Source organism: Fukomys damarensis, unplaced genomic scaffold, assembly GCF_012274545.1.
Source record: "Fukomys damarensis isolate Sample0158 unplaced genomic scaffold, DMR_v1.0_HiC HiC_scaffold_25, whole genome shotgun sequence".
NCBI classification, from domain to species: Eukaryota; Metazoa; Chordata; class Mammalia; order Rodentia; family Bathyergidae; genus Fukomys; species Fukomys damarensis.
In genome coordinates this window covers 35,243,158-35,264,520 of record NW_022900937.1, presented here as the reverse complement: position 1 = coordinate 35,264,520, position 21,363 = coordinate 35,243,158, and the positions used below count along the sequence as shown (strand labels likewise).

At 43.5% G+C, this 21,363-nt stretch overlaps 1 long non-coding RNA gene across 9 annotated transcripts in view; it reads left to right on the top strand.

Moving 5' to 3' along the window:
- Positions 1-21,363, top strand: part of LOC104861294 — a 56,998-nt gene that overhangs the window by 33,098 nt on the left and 2,537 nt on the right. For 4 of the 9 annotated variants that reach the window (XR_779958.2, XR_779964.2, XR_779953.2 and 1 more), the window contains 2 exons: positions 4,733-4,864; positions 5,576-7,825. The exons of 2 other annotated variants lie outside the window; for them this stretch is intronic. This is a non-coding gene — a long non-coding RNA (uncharacterized LOC104861294). Of the gene's footprint in view, positions 1-2,898; positions 2,971-4,732; positions 4,865-5,575; positions 7,826-21,363 lie in introns of those variants that run through there. 3 more of the 9 variants (XR_779955.2, XR_779962.2, XR_779954.2) reach the window with 2 other exon arrangements.

Here is a 21,363-nt window from a genome sequence, read left to right as displayed (position 1 = left end):
GCACATTTTAAGTGAAATATATCTGATTTTTAAGAATGCAAGTTATGATGTTCACATAGGACTAATTCAGCATAGAAAGAGGCTGAGATGCACAGGATTTTAAAAAGTCAAACCTGTGTGGTTGATACTGAGATCACAATGATCCAAAGGGAAAGAGGACATAAGGCCAGTTTTCGAACAAATGCACACTATGAGATTCTAACACCTGGAAATAAAAAGCAAGATTGATGCGGAGAGAGGGGAGACTGTGCTTGAAAGAGTAACAGTAAAAAATCTATTCAGAGTCCGGAGTCTGTGTGGATATATGTGTTCATCTCCTCTGGAGATTTCCTGGGTTATACGGTAAACGTGTGCTTACTTTTTGAAGAAACGGCCAGACTTTTCTTCTCAGTCTGCCCCGATTCCACACCGCCACCAGCAGTGAGGGAGGACAGAGCTTCCAGTCCTTTGTCACCACACATGGCAGTGCCTCTCCGATGGGAAAGGCATCTCACTGAGCCTTCAGTTTGCCTTTCCCCACCTTGGGGCTGTAATGGTAGGTGAAATACATCGGGCACACGAGCTCAAATGTCCCAGGGTTTCTCTTATATGGCAAAGCAAAATATAAGTAAGGAGTACATTCAAAGGTAGATGATAGGGAAAGGGAGCTAGATCTTTTGCAAATAGGAAGGGGACCAAGAGATGGAGGGAGGGGGTGGGAAAGATGCGTATGTGTACCAACTCCCCAGGGTAAACGTCATCACTGTGTACTGCAAACATGGCCTAGTAATAATAAAAATTTAAAGTAAAGGCTGTTTTATAGTTTTTTGAAATGTTTGTGTTTTAAATATCTTTTATCCTGACTTTACACCCTTTTGCTCGTGTGGCACTAACACTGTGCTCTTCGGTTGAATGGCATTAATTTTCAGGTTTATGATTCTAATTTGGAAACTTTAAAACATGAGGCTTCAGCAGCTAGGCCCAGATTTCATGTTATTTAAAATTCCACGGCTTTATGCAGCATGAGGGTCTGGATATTACCCGTCTAGGTGAACATCTGTTGCTGAGTGGGATGGGTACGTAGTGGCTTACAGCTCGTCAGGGTGCTTTTCAGGTGCGAGTAGCCTGGGTCTCAGCAGACTCTGGGCTCACCCAATCATTCTCCGTGACTCAGTCAGAGGTTTTAAAAGTCAAAATTGGAGTCTCTGAGAAAAAAGGAATTCTGTATCTATGTCACCTTTGACTCCAGGTGGTTACGACAAATCCTGCCAGAATTTCCAACCTACTAGTCTGCTCTGAAGTTGCAGAAGCATCACGCCACACGATCGCACATGCTGTCCCTTTAAAATGCACCTCTGCCCATCCCCACAGGTGGCCATGGGGTTTCTGTCTCTCTGGGGAACTGAGACTAATACTGATTCTTCAGTGTTCCTTCTATTAACCAGTGCTATTTGTGTCTGTACTTGAATTCAGCCAAACGCTAAAACTGAAATCTCACTAGAGCTGCATCTCTGGCAGCTGCCTTAGGGAGGGGCAGGGAGGTGTTCTGGTCCCCACCCCACTGCCGCCTTCCTGGGCACTGGTTGGGCAAACCTAGGTCCCTTTTGGTCACTACCTGTAGATAATAGGTTCTGTTTCATTCTTATTTATTCTCACAAGGGTTTCTTCAAGTGCATCAACTCTTTCTCCTATCTGTGCTGTTTGCAAAAAAGAAAGCATAGTTTTGGTGGTAATAGAACCAATCACAGGGTCTTTCCACCTACTTATATCCCCAGTCCTTTAAAATTTTGAAATGGAGGCTTGTTAAGTAACTAAATTGCCCAGGCTTAGCTCAAATTTGCACCCCTCGTGCCTCCAATTTCTGAGTGGCTGAGATTCTAGGTGTGTTCCATAATATTCTTTATTCCCCACACCTTCACAGGCTTTTGAGGATCGCCGTCCTTTGTACATTTATAGTTCAACAATGGGTTTATTTTGCTGTTCTTTGAAGCTCACAGGATTACTTGCCTCAGGAAAATACACTGTGTGACTGTTGATTCTGCTGTTACACTGCTGAGCAAGAGACTCCAGGTGCTTCGCCTTTGCTGGACTTACTGGAGTCCAGAATAACTGTCTGCCTTACTATCAGGTGTATAAACTTATTTGTCTAGCTCTGCTACCAAGGCTTACTATGGGGTGAGGAGAAGAAAGCACCAGGGTGTCAGTAGGAACTGTATGGGAACTGAGCCTCTTCCTGTTCCCCCAAGCCACTGTCCTTTGCACAAGTGGCCGTTGCCAATTCAGTCTGCTCACCTGATTTTGAGAACCCTTCCAGGCTGCCATTGCAGTCTGGGATGGGAAATCTGGCCAGAGGTCCTCTAGCTCAAATTTCCAATCAAAACTATATTTAAAGGAGGGCATTTGTACATATTTTCATTCAAAGAATTTTTGTTGTGGCTTAATGAAGCTCAAGTTTTAAGCTTGGAAATTTTAGCTAAGTACTAAGAAAAACAGAATTAATGAGAATGAAAAGAACTAAGGAAAACAGGCTATTGTTTAAAGATGACATAAATATTTGTGTAGAAAACTTGAGATAATAAAAGTAAAACTATTTTTAGAAGCTCTAAGTGTCTTTGGGAGCTTTGCCTGACATACGTTTGGCATACAAACCACAAAAGTTTGCCTCTTTTTCAGTTTTACCAATTAGGGGCCAGAAAATATGATATCAAACATTGTGTAAAATAGTAAAAAATTGTGTACAGTGTGTAAGGATTAATGAATCCCAAGATCTAAGTAGAAAAAATATTAAATACATGAAAGGATCAAAGGAGAGCATAGAAATGTGATTTTTAAGTATAAATTTATATGCTATTACAAAAATAAAAACTGCTCCCCAATCAACATCTAAATTCAATACAATTTCTTTCCAAATCCCAATAGGTCATAAAGGATTTGATAAGTTTGTTCTAGAATATAAGTGGAAGAACTAGCAGTTTGAAAAGGAAAATAAAGGTGAGAAATTATGAATTACAAAGAAGTACTGCACAGCTCTGGTTCAATATAAATAAACAGGGAAACAAAAATCCACAGAGATGACATGAAAGAAGAGACCAATAGAATGTGTTTATTCTGACCATCGGTAGTAACACACCCATCGTGTTTATTACATATCAGTTACGGATGAATGCATGGCTTACGGTGATGTTTACGCTGTAACTGTGGGTTCCTTCTCAAGGGCTGGAGGGGGTATGAAAATGGCTCTGGTAATACATTAATAGTCATTTTGTGCACTACAGCTGATTTTATTGACATTACATTACCAAGGTGGCAAAATGGTTGCTATTGATGAGTTTTCTTTGTATGCTATGTTAGTTACACTAAACATTTCCAAGATAAAATAACCAATACCCCAAACTGAAGGAGGAAAAGTTTGCCCATCAACAGGAGACTGGATAAAGATGTATTGTTTGTTTTATAAAATGGAGTATTACTCAGCCATAGAGAATGAGAAGCTAGAAATATTTATAGTAAGTGGATGTACATTGAGGCCGTATTGTTAAATGAAATTAATAAGTCACACATGTGCAAATACTGAATAGTTTCTCCTGTGTGAAGAACTAAATGTGTAAATGAGGATCAAAATGTATAATTGATATAGTGTAATAGGAAGAAAAGGTCTAAAGGAGTAGGGGAAGGGGGAGGGGTAAGGGAAAGGGCAAAGGGAAAAGAAAAAAATCTGTGAAAAGGAAAAACATAGAAACAATGTGTTTGTAAACAGGGAAAGGTGGAGGGGGTGAAGGGAGGGCTGGGAATGGGGAAAAATAAGAACCAAGATAAGTCATGTGAAGGTACAAGATCCCAATGATTAATGCAGCTGTATTGTATACTTAAAATGTACCAATAAATTTAATAAAGATTAAAAAATCTGAAGATGGGTTACGTGACATCACACATTACTGGCAAAATAATCCTTTATATATTTTTTCTTTATTGGTACATTTTAGGTAAATGGATGCACACTGAGGACATACTTTTAAGTGAAATTAGTAGGACACGTGTAAATACTAAATAATTTCTCTGTTGTGATAAACTAAAAATGTAAATAAGGATCAAAATGTATAGTCGATATCATGTAATAGGAAGAAAAGGTCTAAAGGTATAGGAGAAGTGGGAAGGGTAGGTGAAAGGTACAAAGAGAAAAGAAAAATTAAAAGAAAAGGAAAATAAATCCTTTATTTACTAAAGTAGCATTAAAGAAATTGACTCACCCTATAGGGAAAAGGAAAGTTAGATTCCTTCTTTATATCTTTAATTAAAATACACTCCAAAGAGACTAAAAGCTTTCCTTGAAAATTGAGATTTGTACTTAATAAATAAAGACGTGTGGCTACAGTTTCATAGAGGCTTTGACTACAAAGGTGCACGGCCCTGGCTCCCCACAGGAAGCGGACGAGCGGGTAGAAGGGAGCACACTGGTGGGTTTGGGACCCGGCCTTCCTGACAGCGCCCAAGTGAGGAATTCTTCCAGGTGACGCCGTGGGGAGCCTATGGGACTGAGGGGTAGGAGCTTGTCACGGGTACGGTGGGATGGGAGACAAAACAATGATGAAGATAAAAATATGAATAGAAAAGAGAGAGCAAGCGTATTCCGGTGAAAGGAGGTTTAGCAATAATTCAAATGCATTCTTCAGGGCTTGAGGGTCATTTCTCAGGCCACGTAGGCTGTGTTAGGGTCAGATCTGAAATGCCATCGGAATGTCTCATGTCTTCACAGGTGGGGCTTCAGAAGATGATTAAATAATGACAGCTATAGGAGGCCGGGCCTGGCTGGTGGGAACGGGTTCCCAGGGTGTAACTTCTCCCTGGCAGCCTCTCCTGTCTGGGCTTCCCAGTGTCTGGAGGTGAGGTGAGCAGCTCTCCTTCCACTATGCCTCATCTACCTGGAGCCAGCTGATGGCGGACAGAAAGATTGGGCAAAAATAAACCTTTCTTTCCTTTGCGCTGCGTATGTCAGGTGTTTTGTCCCAGCCGCAAAAGCCTGCCTGATACAGGCTGATGAGACAGAGTGCTAGAAGTGGGAGGCTTAACGTTTATGTCTCACAGACTGGAGGCCCCAAGTCTTCCGCGGGAGAGCAGCGGAGCCAGGTCTCTGATGCAGGCTGACCCCCTTCTGAATCTGCAGCGGAGGTCTTCCCTGCTGGGTGTCCATGTAGCTGAGCATGGAGAGAGAGAAAGTGTGCACTGTCCTGGCTCTGTGAATGGGGGAGCACTTGCCACCCTGGGTCTCCATTTCCTGAGCAAATTCCCTTCTAATGAGTTAATTTGAGTGTGTAAGATTTCCAACGTATGAAACCAGGAGAGGGACACAAACATTTAGAACATAACAGGAATGGAGGAGTTAAAAGGAGCAACGAAGCACAAGCTTTGGAAAGATTAATCTGTGACATAGAGAAGGTACTCCCAGAGCCCAGGGCATAGTAGATCTGTTCATTTATTTATTATTATTATTATTATTATTATTATTATTATTATTATTTATTTGTGAAAGTGGTAATAGAAACAGGTCTTCATGCTGAACAGAAACCCCAGCCTCTTAACATTTTGTATTTTGCAATAGGGTATCACTAAGACACTACATTGCCTGGGCTGGGCTCAGAGTTGCGATCCTCAGCCTCCTAGAGTTCTGGGATCACAGGCGTGCACCACTACACCCACCTGTCTCATCTCCAGGAAGAGGAACCGGATGAAGAGGGAGGAAAATTGCAACTACTGTCTCCCCATGAGACTGCTGGGCTCATGCCTCAGACCCTGCAACCCTGCAGCCCCTGGAGGTTCCACTCCCATTGAATGACAGCAGTTCTTTCACCTCTGGGCCACCACAGACTGCCCTTTTGTGAAGGAGACATCAGTGACATCTGGTGGCCTGCTTGGTCTTGTTGGACTTGCCTGCAGCATTAGAACCCATCCTGGTGGCTGGTTGAGCATGCATGGGCTTAACCCTGGGTGTGGGCCGTTGCCCTGAGGAGAGGGGTGATGAACTCCAGGTCGTCTTTCTCCATCTTTGCTAGCAATTGTCGCAGCACAGGGACATGGCCCCGCCACCTGGTTTGGGGAGGAGAAACTCACAAGACTTCCTGCAAAAGACTCACTGGAAAACACACACCCGAGGCACCAAGTCAGAAGGTCAGACAGAAGCTGGTGGGGAGCTCTGTTTTGCAGATGGGTAGGTTTCTATCTGGTAGAAAGTTTTAGCAATGGGGAGTCTCAGACCAAAGAACCCTGTACATGTCACACACTTAAAGAGGTGAGACAGGAGGCCAGGAATGCTTGGAACGTTAGGTGAAACTCATTCGTAGAAGAGAATGCTGAAAGATTAAAAAGTATGGTTTCCTAAATCACTCTCTAAAGACTGGCATGGGCATCACCAGTTGTGCTCCAGTTGCCCCACAGCTCTGCACCCAGGGTCAATGAGCTCAGCTAGCTGTGGGCACAGCCAGGTCCCCAGGGGACTCTGGGGGTAATAGAGCAGCAAGGTACACTATGGGGCAGACACTTAGGAGATGGGTCCCTCCGCTCCTAGGTCCCCGTGAGATTGCCAGTGGAAGGAAGTATTCGTCTACTACCCCTCTTCCTGTTGCTTTCTGAATGTAGCACTGCTTCAAGTCTCTTTATGCCCCAGCTTTGTTTAAAATGGGCAAATTGATTTCTTATTCCAGGAAAGGCACACATAAAAAGGGTCATATGGCTTCTCTGACATCAAATAGTTTTTTTTACATAACAAGCTGTTTTAATAAATTGCGTGCCTCCAAATTAAAGCCATATGGGAGGTGCCTGGACCAGAAGGGCAGAGAGACTATGGGTAATTGGTCCACAATTCAAATGCCAGAGTAATTCTAGGAGGCCGGAGCTGGATCTGAAGGACCTGGCAGGTCCATCTCCTGCCTTCTGCAGAGGCCACGATGTGGATTGTTAAATACTTGGGTTGCTCATTAGTCAGAAGTAGCACAATGAGATGAAAAGGGAAATTCTGATGTTACATAGAGAGGAGAATTATGTTCGTTTATAGCGAAGTATCTAATTGGCCATGTGTAGCAAGCATATGGGTTTACTGTTTTTATGGGAAAGAGCCCAATGCCTCTCCTTCACTGTGTGAGCTGTGGCCTTCGGACATCCACTTCCAGATCAGAGAAGGTCCAGGTTTCAAAGCAAACCATGCATTGGAATCAGCAAATGGGCTGCTTCACCTGCAACACCAAATTCCAGCGCCTGCAAAGATTGTACTCTGTGACCAAGGAAACCAGGTGAAGGGTGTGCTGTTCCCACGATCACTCTCAGTTGCAGGTTGCTGGCTGCGCTATTGTGCGAGTCCTGTTCTGGAGCTCTCTGCCCCTGTTTGCCTATTAATGACAAATGGATTTTCCTTGGGAAATTCCTCAACTCCTTTTACTTTAACTCCTCATCTAAGAAATGGAGATATGTGTATGTAGCTCAGAGCGCTGCCTTGAGAGTTTCATGGACACCACTACCCATAGCTTCTACAGCCAAATGATAGACAGGCCTCCCCGCAAAATAAGGAGTGAGCTGCACACTCACACCTAGTGTCCATGTTAGAGATAATTCATGAGAAGTTTGAAACAATCTTTATAAAATAGTTTTAAACCTATGTTGATATCACTGGGCAAAACTTTCATCATTAAGGATCCAAATAGAATGAAAACTTAATCTTTCATATTTCCATATTTTTCTCATCACTATACTGAACCACAGCAGTGGGTTCTCAAATGTTTTGGCCTCTGGAATCACTAATATTTTGTTTATGTGGATTGGATATATCAATATTTACTATATAAATAATTACAACTGAGAGATTTAAAAATATTTTTTCTCATTGAGTTTACTGGCTCTTTTTAAGATTACAGTACAGTTACATTCATCATTGGGATCTCGTACCTTTACATGACAGATCTTGGTTCTCATTTTTTCCCCATACCCCTTCCCTCCCTTCACCACCTCCACCCTTCCCTATTTACAAAGACTTTGTTTCCAATTTTTCCTGTTCTCATATTTTTCCCTTATTTCCTTTCCCCTACCCTTCTCACTTCCCTTACACCTTTAGCCTGTTTCTTCCTATTTCACATTGTCAGTTATACAACTTGGATCTTATTTACACTTTTAGACTTTCACGCTAGAGACACTATTTGGTATTTACATATATGCATCTTATTTATTTCATGTAAGAGTATGGCCCTCACTATGCATCCATTTTCCTATGAATGACTCTAGTTTCTCTTTTTTATGGCTGAGTAGTACTCCATTTTATAGAAAAGCCAGATCTTCTTTATCCAGTCTCCACCGAATGGGCAATTGGGCTGTTTCCAAGTTTTAGCTAACTGTGAAAATCTTCACATTAAAATCAGGAACAAGACAAGAATGCCCACTATCACCACTCCTTTTCAATATAGGTCTGGAAACATTAGTCATAGCAATTAGACCAGAGAAAGAAATTGAAGCAATAAGGATAGGAAAGGAAGAAGTTAAACTGACATTATTTGCTGATGATACGATACTCTACATAGAAGGCCCAAAAAACTCTGCCAAAAAGACTTCTAGACTTAATTGACACTTTCAGCAGATTAGCTGGATACAAGGTGAACACTCAAAGATCAATAGCCTTCTTGTACACAAATAATAGACTCACTGAGAGAGGGAAACAATTCCTTTCACAATAGAATCCAAAAAATAAAGTATCTAGAGATTTAAAATACAGTTAAATGCTGATACATGACTATATTAAAACTAATTTTTCTCATCCTAGAGACATTTATAGCTAAATGGATGCACATTGAGCAGATACTCTTAAGTGAAATAAATAGAACACACATGTATAAATACTGAATAGCTTCTCTAGTTGAGGAACTAAAAGTGTAAATAAGGATTAAAAGGTATAAGAGATAATGCGAAACAGGAAGAAAAGGTGCAAAGGGGAAGTGGGAGGGGTGAGGGAAAAGAAAGAAGGGAACAGTTAATATGAGGAAAAGAAGAAATGGAAACAGAAGAAATGGAAAAAGAGCCTTTGTAGATAGGGAGGGGTGGCAGGGTTGAAGGGAGGGCAGGAGAATGGGGAAAAATAAGAAGCAAGATGGATTATGTAAAGGTGCAAATTTCCAATGATGAATGTCATTACACTGTATAACTTAAATGTACCAATAAAGTTAATTTTAAAAAAAGAAGCCACAAGAATGGCATTGCTTTTATTCTATAACTCTCCTCAGTGCCTTTCTCAGAAGAGATCAGAATGCTCATGCTTGCTTCATCTTTCAGTCTGCTGCAATGGCTTGATATGTATTTAAAATGTGGCCTTGTGGATGTAGGTCTTTGCAAAAAGGGAAGCTTACTTTAACGATCTTTCGCTATTTGTGGAAATTTTTATTCAGCACAAATGCTTACAGTATTACACATTAAAATTCATGAGTTGTTCTTTTACTATGTCAAGGCCATCGGACTCTTCCCTATGGGTGCCTTTCTGACACTGTACATTTAAAATTTTAGATATCCCAGCTCATTGGAGTTGCACCACTCTGCAAATGCTAGCCCATTTCAATTATATGCTATAAAAACACACTTACTAATACCACCACCAGTCAATCAGAAGAATCCCTAAGAGTTGGGAAGCTGCCTAGGTCCTACTGGCAGGTTCGAACTCTCCAAATCCTAATTTTCTTTTGAGAGCCTGACTACTGTACTTGGCAGTGAACTTGCCCAGTGGTTTGCTGCCAGATGCTGTTCACTTTCAGGAGCACCCAGTATATTCACCGAAGCTGGAGTGGGCAAAGGTGGCTGTTGGTTTTATCTTCGAGTAAAGGTGTGCTTGCTTTGGCTGCACGAATACTGTCTTCAGGGAAAGGTGGAATTCCACAGAAAGAGCGGTGCATCGGGGGGGCAGCGAAATCCTGGAGCAACTTCCGAGAGGAAACAGTTAGATATACGCACTTCCCCCTTGCGTTTGGGAGAGGATTTAGGAAGATCCCACCCGCCATCAACGTTGAAATTTACTACAGTGAATAGTTTTCCTGACTTGGTCCCCAGTGCCTTCTTCAATGCGCTATCCCAGCTGGGTGGGTCTGGGGTGAACATTGGGCATGTAGTAACGAGGGCTTCTGCCACCGTGTCTTGGAAACCACCAGCGCAGGTCAGTACTGTAGAAAGGCAGGGATATGTGAATGTGTTACGAGAAGATTTGCTCGCCAGGACCCCTTGATGTGCCTCACAGATGGTGCTCCAGGGGCGGTAGGGGTCACCTTGAGAATCTCCACCCTACAAAACTGGGCTCTGGCCAGCCCAGTTTGTCTCTCTGCTCAACCAGACCGAGTGCACCATCTCAGTCCCCTCCCAGAGGGGAGATAAGTTGCTGCAGCTTTTCCCTTCTGCCCCTGGCATCTTTTGATCTCTGACCCCATGAGCCAGGTGTCAACACTGCCAGCTACTGGAGAGCAGGGTTGACTCTGCGTGTGTCTGAGTGTGGGCATCTAACAGGGGACCCTGTATTGTGACCAGAAGATTGAACGGGTCAATGAGTAAATGAGACAGTGAATGACTGAGGGGAAGAACTTGAGTCTAGACAGACTCTGTGCCTTCCACTCCTCATACACACAGAGCTTTCTCCCTCTTGAGAGTTGGTTTTGTCTTCCCACTGCCTGGAAGTCCTTCCTTGAATATCTGTCTTTTGTTATACAGTCTCTGCTACAGTCTTCCTCAAATTAAAATGCCCACTCACCTCTCTCTTCACCTTCCTTGTTTATTTCTTTACAGTGCACACAGGGCTGTCAAACATATTTTTATTTTAGCACCCAGCATATGTAGCCATTCAGTGAAAAATTTTCAGCCAATGAATGGACAGAAGAGACATTCAATAGTATCTCTTCATCACCGATGGTCTTAGTCACTTTCTTTACTGCTGGAGCACAATACCTGACACTCACAAATCAAAGGAGGAAAGGTTTATACACTTCACAGTTTACAGAGGTTTCAGTTCATAGTCCGCCATCTCCAGGGCAGACCGGTGTAGCAGAGGGGCCTGGTGGAGGAGAAAGAGCTCATGGAATGGTGAACAGGAAGGAGAGAGAGAGAGAGATCAAGGGAGGAGGAGGGAGGGAGACCCTTCAGCCAGGCTTCACCTCCCAACATCATATTTGCTAGAGACTCATCAGCAGATTAATCCACCAATGAGCTTCATATCCATGTGACTTAATCACCTCCCCAAGCCCCACCCGTGAGTACATGACGCTTTGGGGGAAATCTAGATATAAACCACAACACCAGCAATGTTCAGAGTGCTACTGAGTTAGTCTTAGCTCTAAATGAGCTGTGGGGGGGGCAGAAACAACAGCACTCCTTAGGAAGCAGCAATCTGTTAATTGTTTCGGGAGCTCTGCGCGTGGTGAGGAAGGAAGGGGCAGCAGGAAAGGCCCTCAAAAGGAATTTCAGTTGAACACCCCAGACGTGTTGCCTCAGCCAGACCCCAATGCTGCACGTGCATCCTGCACTGTGCCCGAGGAGGGGTTGAGGACTTGGGGTGCTCCTGAGGAGGAGCGTACCCTGGGGCTGTCAGCTGTGTGGGTCTTCCTTTTCCGGACAGGTTGTGCCTCTTCCCAGCTGTAGAGACACATTGTGTGACGCTGTCTCTGTCTTTGCAGTGCTGGGCATGAGTTCTCAGAGGAACTCAACACACAGAGCTAAGGAGGAGCGCTGGGTTGAGGACCGGCTGACAGCCCTGCCGGTGCATGTGGTGGTGTGGGCATCACAGCACCCCAGCTAGTTGGCAAAAGCCCAGACACCGTGGCTCACTCCTGCCCAGCCCTGCTCCTGTGCCTTCCAGTGCTGCCATCCGAGCTCTCCCTCCCGCTCCAGTGCAAATCAATCTTTATTTCTTCACCGTTATCGGCCTGTCCATAAATCAGCCTCGCTTGCTCACAAGTGAGCTTGGCAGAGCCTCCAGCTGTCTGTGCCTGCAAATGGTGACTTTTTAAAGCTCATCACCGCCAGCTGTTCCTGGAGCTCACAGCTCTGCATTTTCAACAAGCATCTCATCTGCAAAACCAGCTCTCTGTCTCTTCCCCATTTCCCTCTGCCTTGCTCGTGGCAGCAGCCACAGAGCTGGAACCCCAGTGTTTATCCGCAGTGCACCCAACTCATGTCGGCGGCGGGCTCTGAGGTAATAAAAGCTGGCTTTCAGTAAATCATAGGAGTAAGGAGGTCCATAAATCTCCTCTGGCCTCCCACACATCAATCTTCCTTGCCATGCATACCACAGGCTTGAGTCACTTGGCCTGCTCACTCAGTTTGGACTGAGTGCCTGGCTCTCCGTGAGCCAGCAGGGATGTCTTGGAGGACACAGTTCTAGCACCCAGTCTCCAGATCCCTGGGGATTTGAGCCTAATTCTGGCAAGTGACAGGGAGCTCAGCTCTGTCTCCATGAGCCTACGGGCTCTGCTCACACAGGGCTGAACCCAGTGGTGCGGGGATCCTGACGGTCAGATCATACCATGTGCACGGAGCATGAAGACACATTAATCTGGAGGACAGGGTGTGTCCAAAAGCAGCCTTCATTATTTTCATAGCATTCAGGACTTCATTGTCCTAAACTGTCCCTCCTTGTGACAAGAAAGTGGCTTGTGTGTGTGTATGTTCAATGCAAAGGACATAGGTCAGGAGGTGGCTTTTGCAGTCTGTATTGGCCAGGTCCAAGCCTCAGTTATGGTATCTACAAAAGGGCAATTAGGAGCCCTCTTTGTAGCTGTATCTCTAGGCTACAGTACAAGGTGAGATCAAAATACATGATGGATTTTTTTTTTTTGGTACCGGGGATTGAACTCGGGTCCTTCTGCTTGCAAGGCAGGACACCGAAGCTACATGATGGATTTCTAAATTTAAAAAATGTATTATAATAGGCGACATACCGCCATGAATGTCCCTCAAAATTCTGCCTCTGCGTTGGAACACACTCATCCATCCCGAGTTTCTTGTCACTTTCTGAAGCAGTTCCGGAAGTTTGCATTGCTGAGTACCATCCAAAGGGAAGACAGGCTCACGAACACATGACATTATGTTCTCATCCGCCTTAGTCACCAGGCACCATGTGACTCCTGGCTCTTCTGCAAAGTCACAGTAACCAAAATGAAAGGGAGACGTTTTGGGTCCATTCAGCACATGGAGGCAGCCAGGACTGTGCAGCTAAAGACCCTCAGGAAAGAGGACTCCAGAGCTGCTGCAGGAAGTGGCAAGGACGATGGGATGAGTGTATTCAAAGTGAGGGTAGGATTCTGAGGGGGATTTGTGGCCATGTGTCTTTTACTGTAATATGTTTTTAAATTGAATAATTCACTGCATTTTTATCATGCCTCACAGAAAGTCACAATCCTCCAGTCCCACAAGGGTGTCCGTGGCTGAATAGTGTGGCTTTGCAGATCCTGCTACCCAAAAGTGGCTTCCTCTTCTTGCTCCTCAAATGTGTACTGGTGTTGTGACTTCATTTGACCAAGACCACGCAGCAGCAGGGACACTGTGGTGCCCTGTGCTGGGAGGGAGAAGGTCTGATGTGCTTCTTCTTGAGTCAGGCTGGGCCTCTCCTGCTATGGGATGGGAGCTCCCTGGGCCCCCAGTTCAGGGCCTGTGTGTCCAGCTGTGGAGCTAAGTGTGGCTGGCTGAGAATCACAGATGAGTTCAGGTGAGAAAGAGCAGAAGCCTCAGCCTCCCCCAGCCTGCCTGAACTAAGGACATGCTTATTGTCTTAATACAGGCAGGGTCTACTGGTTAGGTTTTGCCCCAGCTGGCTATGGACCAGATTCAATGGACAGAGCTAGTGTAAACCCTATTTATCCAATGGGAACTCCCCATGGAGAGCATTTTACTCATGTGATGCATTTTATTTTTCATAATTTTTCTTTGGTCAAACATGCATTCAGTCAACTCTTTTGCTAAAATGGGTAGCTGGGTTTGAAGCCAAAATCTTTTCCAAAAGGTAGCACGTTCATACACAGTAGAACAACAGTATTTTGTTGTGCTTTTGGGCAGCAGTGCTAAATTTGGAGGCGGTTTTCAAAGAGGAGAATCCAGAGCCTGCAGTGGTTTGTGCTGGGCTCTGCTGTGTCTCCGCCCCACTGAACTCACAGGGTTCTCAGATCTGAAAAAGGATCACTCGGAGCCACCCCAGAAGGTGGAGAAATACAGCCTTTACTTCCAGGATCTATCCATTTATCTCCTGTCCCCGACTCCACAGACAAATTTTGCAGTTGGTAAAAATAGATCTCCATAGAGGGGTTAGTATTTGCTTTCGAAGAAAGGTGTTTGTCTTTAACACCTTAAAGTACGGGAGATGAAGATAGAAAAACATTTGTGCTTCGTGGTGTGTGCTTGTGTGTGCACTTGGGTGCCCATAGGCGTGTACACATTTTTCCTAATATGAAAGGTAGGTCTTCAAATCTTAAATGACCAATACTTGTGTCTGCACTTGGGTGCCCATAGGCGTGTACACATTTTTCCTAATATGAAAGGTAGGTCTTCAAATCTTCTTAAATGACCAAAACTTGTGTTACATGCTTTAAAAGTTTTTAAATGAATTTTAATGCGTACATTTTGTGTATACAACACAATTCTAAGGGATAGATATGGACTGTCAAAAGGTTCCTGAAGTGATATAAATCAGCATGTCCATTGTCTCTCAGAGTTATTCACGTTTTTGATTTTGGATGAGCTGCTACAGTCTCCTTTTCTGGCATGACTCCCAAATACGGCTTAACTGTATGATCTTTGTCTTGATGCTGTACCCTGGTCTCCCCACGCGGTCATCCTCTGGATGTGTTTCATCTTCACATTTCCTAACTCGTTCCCTCTTCGCCAGTCTCCCAGCTATTTTGTTCTCAATCTCCGTAGATTCGAATGTTTAGATTCCACCCACAAGTGAGGGTGTGCACTATATTTTACGGGTGTACCATGGCATATGCTTTTAACGGAGACACACGGGCAGTGCTTGCAAAGAGCATTTCTGAGGAGGGAGGATTCCACTTTTGTCAGTCCGGGGCTTATATTCTCGGACTTCAGCTCTACAGTGAACGTGGTGGTGCTGCCTCCTACATGAGGGAAGGCGTTCCTCACACAGACCCACCTTCTTTAGAAGCACTGCTGTGCTGTTCGACTGGGAAGAAGCCTATTTCTAGCGGTGTTCAAAAACTTAGACGCCGATATTTCTACAATCACTTTAAAATCAATAAATAGCATCTCCTTTAAAATTCAGAATATTAGATGTCATATTTTTCCTTGAATCTTATTTTTGCTTCTGCTTGAAGCAGCTTGAGAGCCAGTCAGGACTGTGAAGTGCTATTTAAAAGTAAAAATGTAAGCGAGATACCTGGAAGCCCCATTACTAGAGATTGGCATGACAAAGCACAGTGGAAAAGCTCAAGGATCAAACTAACTTCCTTGTTCTTGATGCAGCATGTTCCTTTGGGAGTAACCTGATTACTTTCCTATTCCTTATTTGACTACGTCCACATTCATCACTGTTCATCCTAAAGGTCTACATTAAGGGCCCTAATTGAGCTCAACGGTGGTGCAGCTAAGAACATGAACAGAACCATCATGCATAATTCTACCACATTGTGTGGGGAAAGCTTGAGAATCTCCCACCACTGACATAAAAATCCTATAATTTTTCCCAGAGCGAACTAGCCAAACCTCAGAAAAGGATGAATAGCTGAGCACACCACTAAGAGCTCCCATTACTCACACTTTAGCTCTTTCACAAAAGTCTGCTGGTGTACACAGTGAAGAAAAAGTGTGGCTAATGACAGTCAAGTGACACTCCACAAAATAAAAGTCCATTTTCCTGCATCGTTGCTAGGTTACAGCTGCCATTAATTTGCAAGTCCAGGAAAATTATCTCAGGGCTACTCTCCTTAATTGAAATTAGCAATTACCAAGTGCAAAAAAATGGGACCACCATTTGGGGTTTGAATTCTGATTTAAGGCACATGTATATTTAGAGCAATTTTTTTGTGCAAGTGTGAAGACATTCTAGACACACTGACTTTACATGGAAGTAAATGGATTGTGCTATATGTTGGCTTTGGATTATTATGTGGTTAAGTGCTCACTGAATTTGCAATATGTGGGATATAAATACTGAGAAATATTGGAAGAGCTAAAGGTACTTATGCACCAATTGAAGATTTCATAAGAGCCCTTTGGATAGAAATTAGATATATGGAAATTACATATTGCTCAGAGAAAGTGAAAGTTTGTATTTCTATAGTTATAACAGATGAGGTGCAAGTTTTTCTTTGTTGCTCAAAGTTCCCTCAAATTTCCTTCCAATGTTCCACCCAGAGCTGACCATTGGGGACAAACCCAGTGACCTAGGTAATATGGAAAAAAGAAATGGGGTGTTTGAAGTATTAAATACCTGTCATTTGCTACATGCTTTTTACTAGATCATCTAATTCAGTTTTCTCAGTTATCTAGTGAGTTACTATATTTGTTAGTTTGTGTGTTAGCCAGCTATTTGGTCCAACACCACCCTAAATGTTACTGTAAAGATTTCAGCTAAATCAATAGGCTTCATGTGTCAAGCTGATGACCCTCCAGGGTGGACGTCATTCAATCAGCTCAAGGTCTTAAGTGAAAATGACTGCAGTCTCCTGTGGAAGATGGAATTCTTCCTTCACTCTGCTTTCAGATCCCAGCTGCAATATCACTTTTTCCCCAGGTTCCCATCCTGCCTGCTTTCTTTGGGTGTTTCACACTGTATCAATCAGTTTTCCCATTGGAGGGACAAAATTGTGGACTGCCACTGCTTAATGGAGGAGAGATCTACGTGGCTCACAGTTTCCAGTGGGGTCGCTCCATGGTTGGCTGTCTCCACAGAAGAAACATCATGGTGGAAGGGTGTGGTGGAGGAAAGTTGCTCAGCCAGGAAACGGAAAGAGAAGGGAGAAGCCAGGAACAAGAATGCAGCCTTCCGGGTCACACCCAGTGACCAATTCTACCCAACTTCTAGCAGCACATTCAGCCATGAACCCATCCAAGGGTGAATCCACTGTTGACTAAAGCACCCCCATGATCCAATTAACATCCACACACATGAGATTTTTGGGACAGTTTAGATCTACTGCATAACATGATAATAGAAGGTCTAGTCTTGAAAAGTTTTCATGGAGAGTGAATGAAGTCCCCACGTCCCTGAAAGTCCACCACGGAGAGGCAAGCTGACAACCTTTTCCCGTGAATCTGACTACATGAAAGATTCCGCAGGAACAGACTTGCTAAGCCCTTGTGAAAATTGGGGGTACATTTCATCTTGTTGGCATAAGCCTATAATTTCAGCTGCTTGGGTGGCTGAGGCAGGAGGATCACAGGTTCAAGCACAGCCTGTGTGACTTAGTGAGACTTTGTTTCAAAATAAAAAATTTGAAAAGAGGCTGGAGACATAGCTTAGGGAAAAGTGCAGCCCAGCATGCATGAAGCACTGGGTTCCATCCCTGCTTCTGAGAACAAAAGTGGGTAAAACTAAAACACAAAGTGACTGGCTTAAGCAACACTTCTTTTACTCTAATCATAGATTCTAAATTTAAAGCAGTTTTAGTTCATTACTTTGTAGCTGTAAATATAAATTTCTAAAGAACAACTGAACTGGAAAACACAAATTATACTTTTATTAACTGACACAATTAGGTGCTTCTTTTCTTATGCATTATTCCTGCTTGCTTTTCACTGAAAGTGGATCCCAGAAAGTTAGGCAGCCCCATTCACAGAGGAGTGTCAGATATTTCTCCTCTAACGGCCCACCAGTCCTGCTTGTCTTTGCTGTGTGTGGAGAATCAAGGTGAAAAACAGGGAATTCACATTTTTCAGAGGTTATGTGACAACTTTTCCCCATCTGAATCAGGATAGGTCAAGTGATCTCAACATGGAGTCCCTGAACAGTATCCTAGCAAACACCAAGGGCTGACTTGGTGGGGACAGCTGCAGGCTGAAACTGGAGTGTGCGAATCAGCTTTGCATCACTGTGACAAAACACCTGAGCTAGTTAAAAAGATGGAAGGTGTTTTGGGGCTCACAATTTGAGATCTCAGGGCAGATTGCATGGCCCCATTGCCCTTGGGACTGACAAACTAGTACATCCTGGCCACAGTGGCCAAAGAACCTGCTTTCCGTATGAGCACTGGGAAGCAGGGAAGAAAAAGATTGAACTTCCAATGGCCATGCTTCCTAATGACCTCATTTCTTCTGATGACTTCACTTCCTCTGATGACTTCACTTCCTCCATGACCTCATTTCCTCCCACTAGGATCCACTTCTTAAAGGTTCCCCCCAATAGTTCCACAATTTGGGAACCAAACATTCAACAGGACACTGGGGGACATTCTGGTTCCAAATTGTAGCAGTAATTTATAGCTATAGGGCTAAAGAATTCAAAAGATCCTTGTACGATCATGCTGGGATATTTGGTATCTTTATAAATAGGAAAAACAATTATGAATAAATGAACTTAAAACTAGGCTTTCATCCTAGAGGGAAAAAATGGGAGTAGGGTCTTTTCCACAAGGGCTGTTCATTTACATATAAGCAAAATATTTCCTCCTGGCTCATTGCCTATTCATTCAGAGCATTTCTCTAATTTACACAAAGATTTTATTTTCTCTTTGTAGTTTTCATGTTTCCTATGAAAATGAATTATTTTTCAGAGCTATTTCAGAAAAACACAGCTCTTCTTTTCTTTTAATTTTTAATAAACTACATTGGTTTATCCAATTTATGAGTCATGTTCATTTTTAAAGTAACTTTGTCCAAGGAAGGTAGGGTGAATGATAAAACCCATATTTTTCAGCCATCAATTGATTTATTATTTTTTCAAACTTGTTAATACAAGGGGAAATGCCTCTCAGTGCTCAGGGTAAAATGATAACATAAAGGCAGTGGTCAGTTCGACAGGAAACTAGTTTGTGTCTGTCTTTGAAATAATTTGAAAATAAACATTCCTTTCTGAGAGCAGAGGGTGGTTAATTTTCTGATCCCCGTCTTTCTGAAAGATAATACCACTCTTCTAGGACCACACTTAAGGATCCAGACATATTTTTAGTGTGCTGTTCGGGGCATGCTGACCCACCCCTGTGGATCCAGGCTCCAGCTAAGAAAGAGTAAGCAGATGTTTTTTTCAGAAAGGGAGGCAGATGTGGTCCACCCAGGTCTGTTCATATTCTGTGAGTACAAATTTAATCATTTGGCTTGGGGGCTTGGAAGCAGAGCCTATTGGTGGAAGATTATCGTTCTGCTGGAATGAGTAAAATTGTATTACTGAAAGGAAGTGGGGCAGATGAGATCCTGGAGAAGAACTGAATGTTTCTGCTCTTACCATGAAAAATGTGACCATACTCTTGGAAATAACAGAACAACAACAAAACAAACACTGAGTCCTATGTATCTATGTGGAGCTGATCTCAATTCTGCTCAGGCTCTTGTGACAGCATGCACAGACTGGGTGGTCCAAATAGCACATATTTACCTTCTCCAGTCTCCAAAACTGGAAAGACCCAAGATGAAGACCTAGTGGAATTTGCTTTCCTAGGAGAGCTCTCTTTCTGGTTGGCAGGTGGCTGACTTCTCCCTGAGCCCTTGCATGGTGGGCAGAGAGTTCTGAGCGCTTCACTCATCTCTCAGTGGACCACAGGACCTCTTCAACCCTGACCACCTCCTGTGGATCCAGCCTCCAAATCCTACCACTGGGAATGATTGGCTCAACGTGGGAATGTCAGGAGGACTCATACAAGCCATCTGTGGCACTGTGACTCATTACATAATTGTTATGCTTATATCTGGATGCTGCCCAGAGCACCATGTGGGCATTTGGGAAGGCAGTGGATTATGGGGGTGCCATGTCTGACTTGCTGTTAGGAAGAGGTCGGTCAATAAGAGGATGGATGGGAAGGTTGCCTCTGTCTCCTGGTTCTCTCTTCTCTCCTCTCTTCTGTCTCCTCTCTCCTCTCCCTTCCCTTCTCCTCCTCCTGTGCCTCTTCTTCTTCATCTTTATCTTCTCTCTCCAAATCCTGAAAACAATTGTCACCAGTTGATGTGATCTTGACTTGTCACAAAGGATCCCTTTGAACTCTTATCTTTGTACCTGTGAATATGACCATACTTGGTAATAGGACCGTTAGAGGAAATCCAATATCAGAATAACAGAAGGTCACACTTCATTAGGGTGGAATCTACTGCAATGCTTTGTGTCCTTCCAACAAGGGAGAAATGTGAACAGAAGAGGACTCACATGAAGACAGAAGAGGAGACTGGAAAGCTGTTTATGCTGTCCGCAGAGTGCCGTGTGTTGCCAGCAATGTGAGGGTGCAGAGAAGGATCTTCTACAGGTTTCAGCTCTGCTCACCCTTGATACTGGACTTGTGGTCTCCAAAACAATGAAAGAATAAACTTTGATTGTCCAGTGCCACCTAGTTTATTATGGTGACCCTAAGAGATAGATAATGGGACTTTTAACCTACATTAGGTTTCCTCTGAGACAGGGAAAAAGCCTGCTGGCAGCTATGAAGATCGAGTAAAATAGCATATGCAAAGTATCATGCTCTTCTTAACACTGTGGGCGTTCGCTCTCTCTGGAGCCTAAAGGGGCGGGAGGGGCGAGACCATAAGGAGAGACTTCATTCCCCAGTGTGGGAGAGAGACCCTCCCAGGTTCACCACAGCCCATGCCATCTGCGAAGATAGTAGGAGTCACAGCTGCCTCTGCTTTTACAAACAGGAACTTGGTAGTAAATAGTCCCTCCATTCTCCAGTTTGTAAGTGTTCTGTCTTTCCCAGGAGTGCTTTGTAGCTGGCACGTTCATGGCAGGAGACTGCTTTCATTCTTAGATTTCATCGTAAATTCACCTGCCGTAGTTACACTGTACTGAACATTTCACGAATAATTGTAAGGAGACTTAGTCTTCCTGAAAAGTAAAGCAGTGGATGTATTTTATTAAGGACATTTTTCCTGATAGGTCAAAACCATGTGTATTTTTAGAAAATATTTAAGCAACAGCATTAGTGTGAGTAAAGAGTGCAGAAAAGGACAGAAAACAATTACTTAGGAATAATTCAAACCGCAGCCTGGCTTAGTTCGTGGAAATACTTTGATGACATCTCGATTGATTGATGACATGGAGACCTTATGATATCACACAGCAGTGGCTGCAGAAAACTGCTCTCCCTAGTGTAGGCATGGAAGGGAGGTGTAGTGTCAGGAGCATTGTGTGCATGACGCTAAGCCCTTCTGAAAACACAGATAGCGGTAAGAGAAGAGTTGCTTTGTTTTATCTCCTGGCACCGAGATGTATTCCAGAGCAATACTGTTTTATTAATTGCA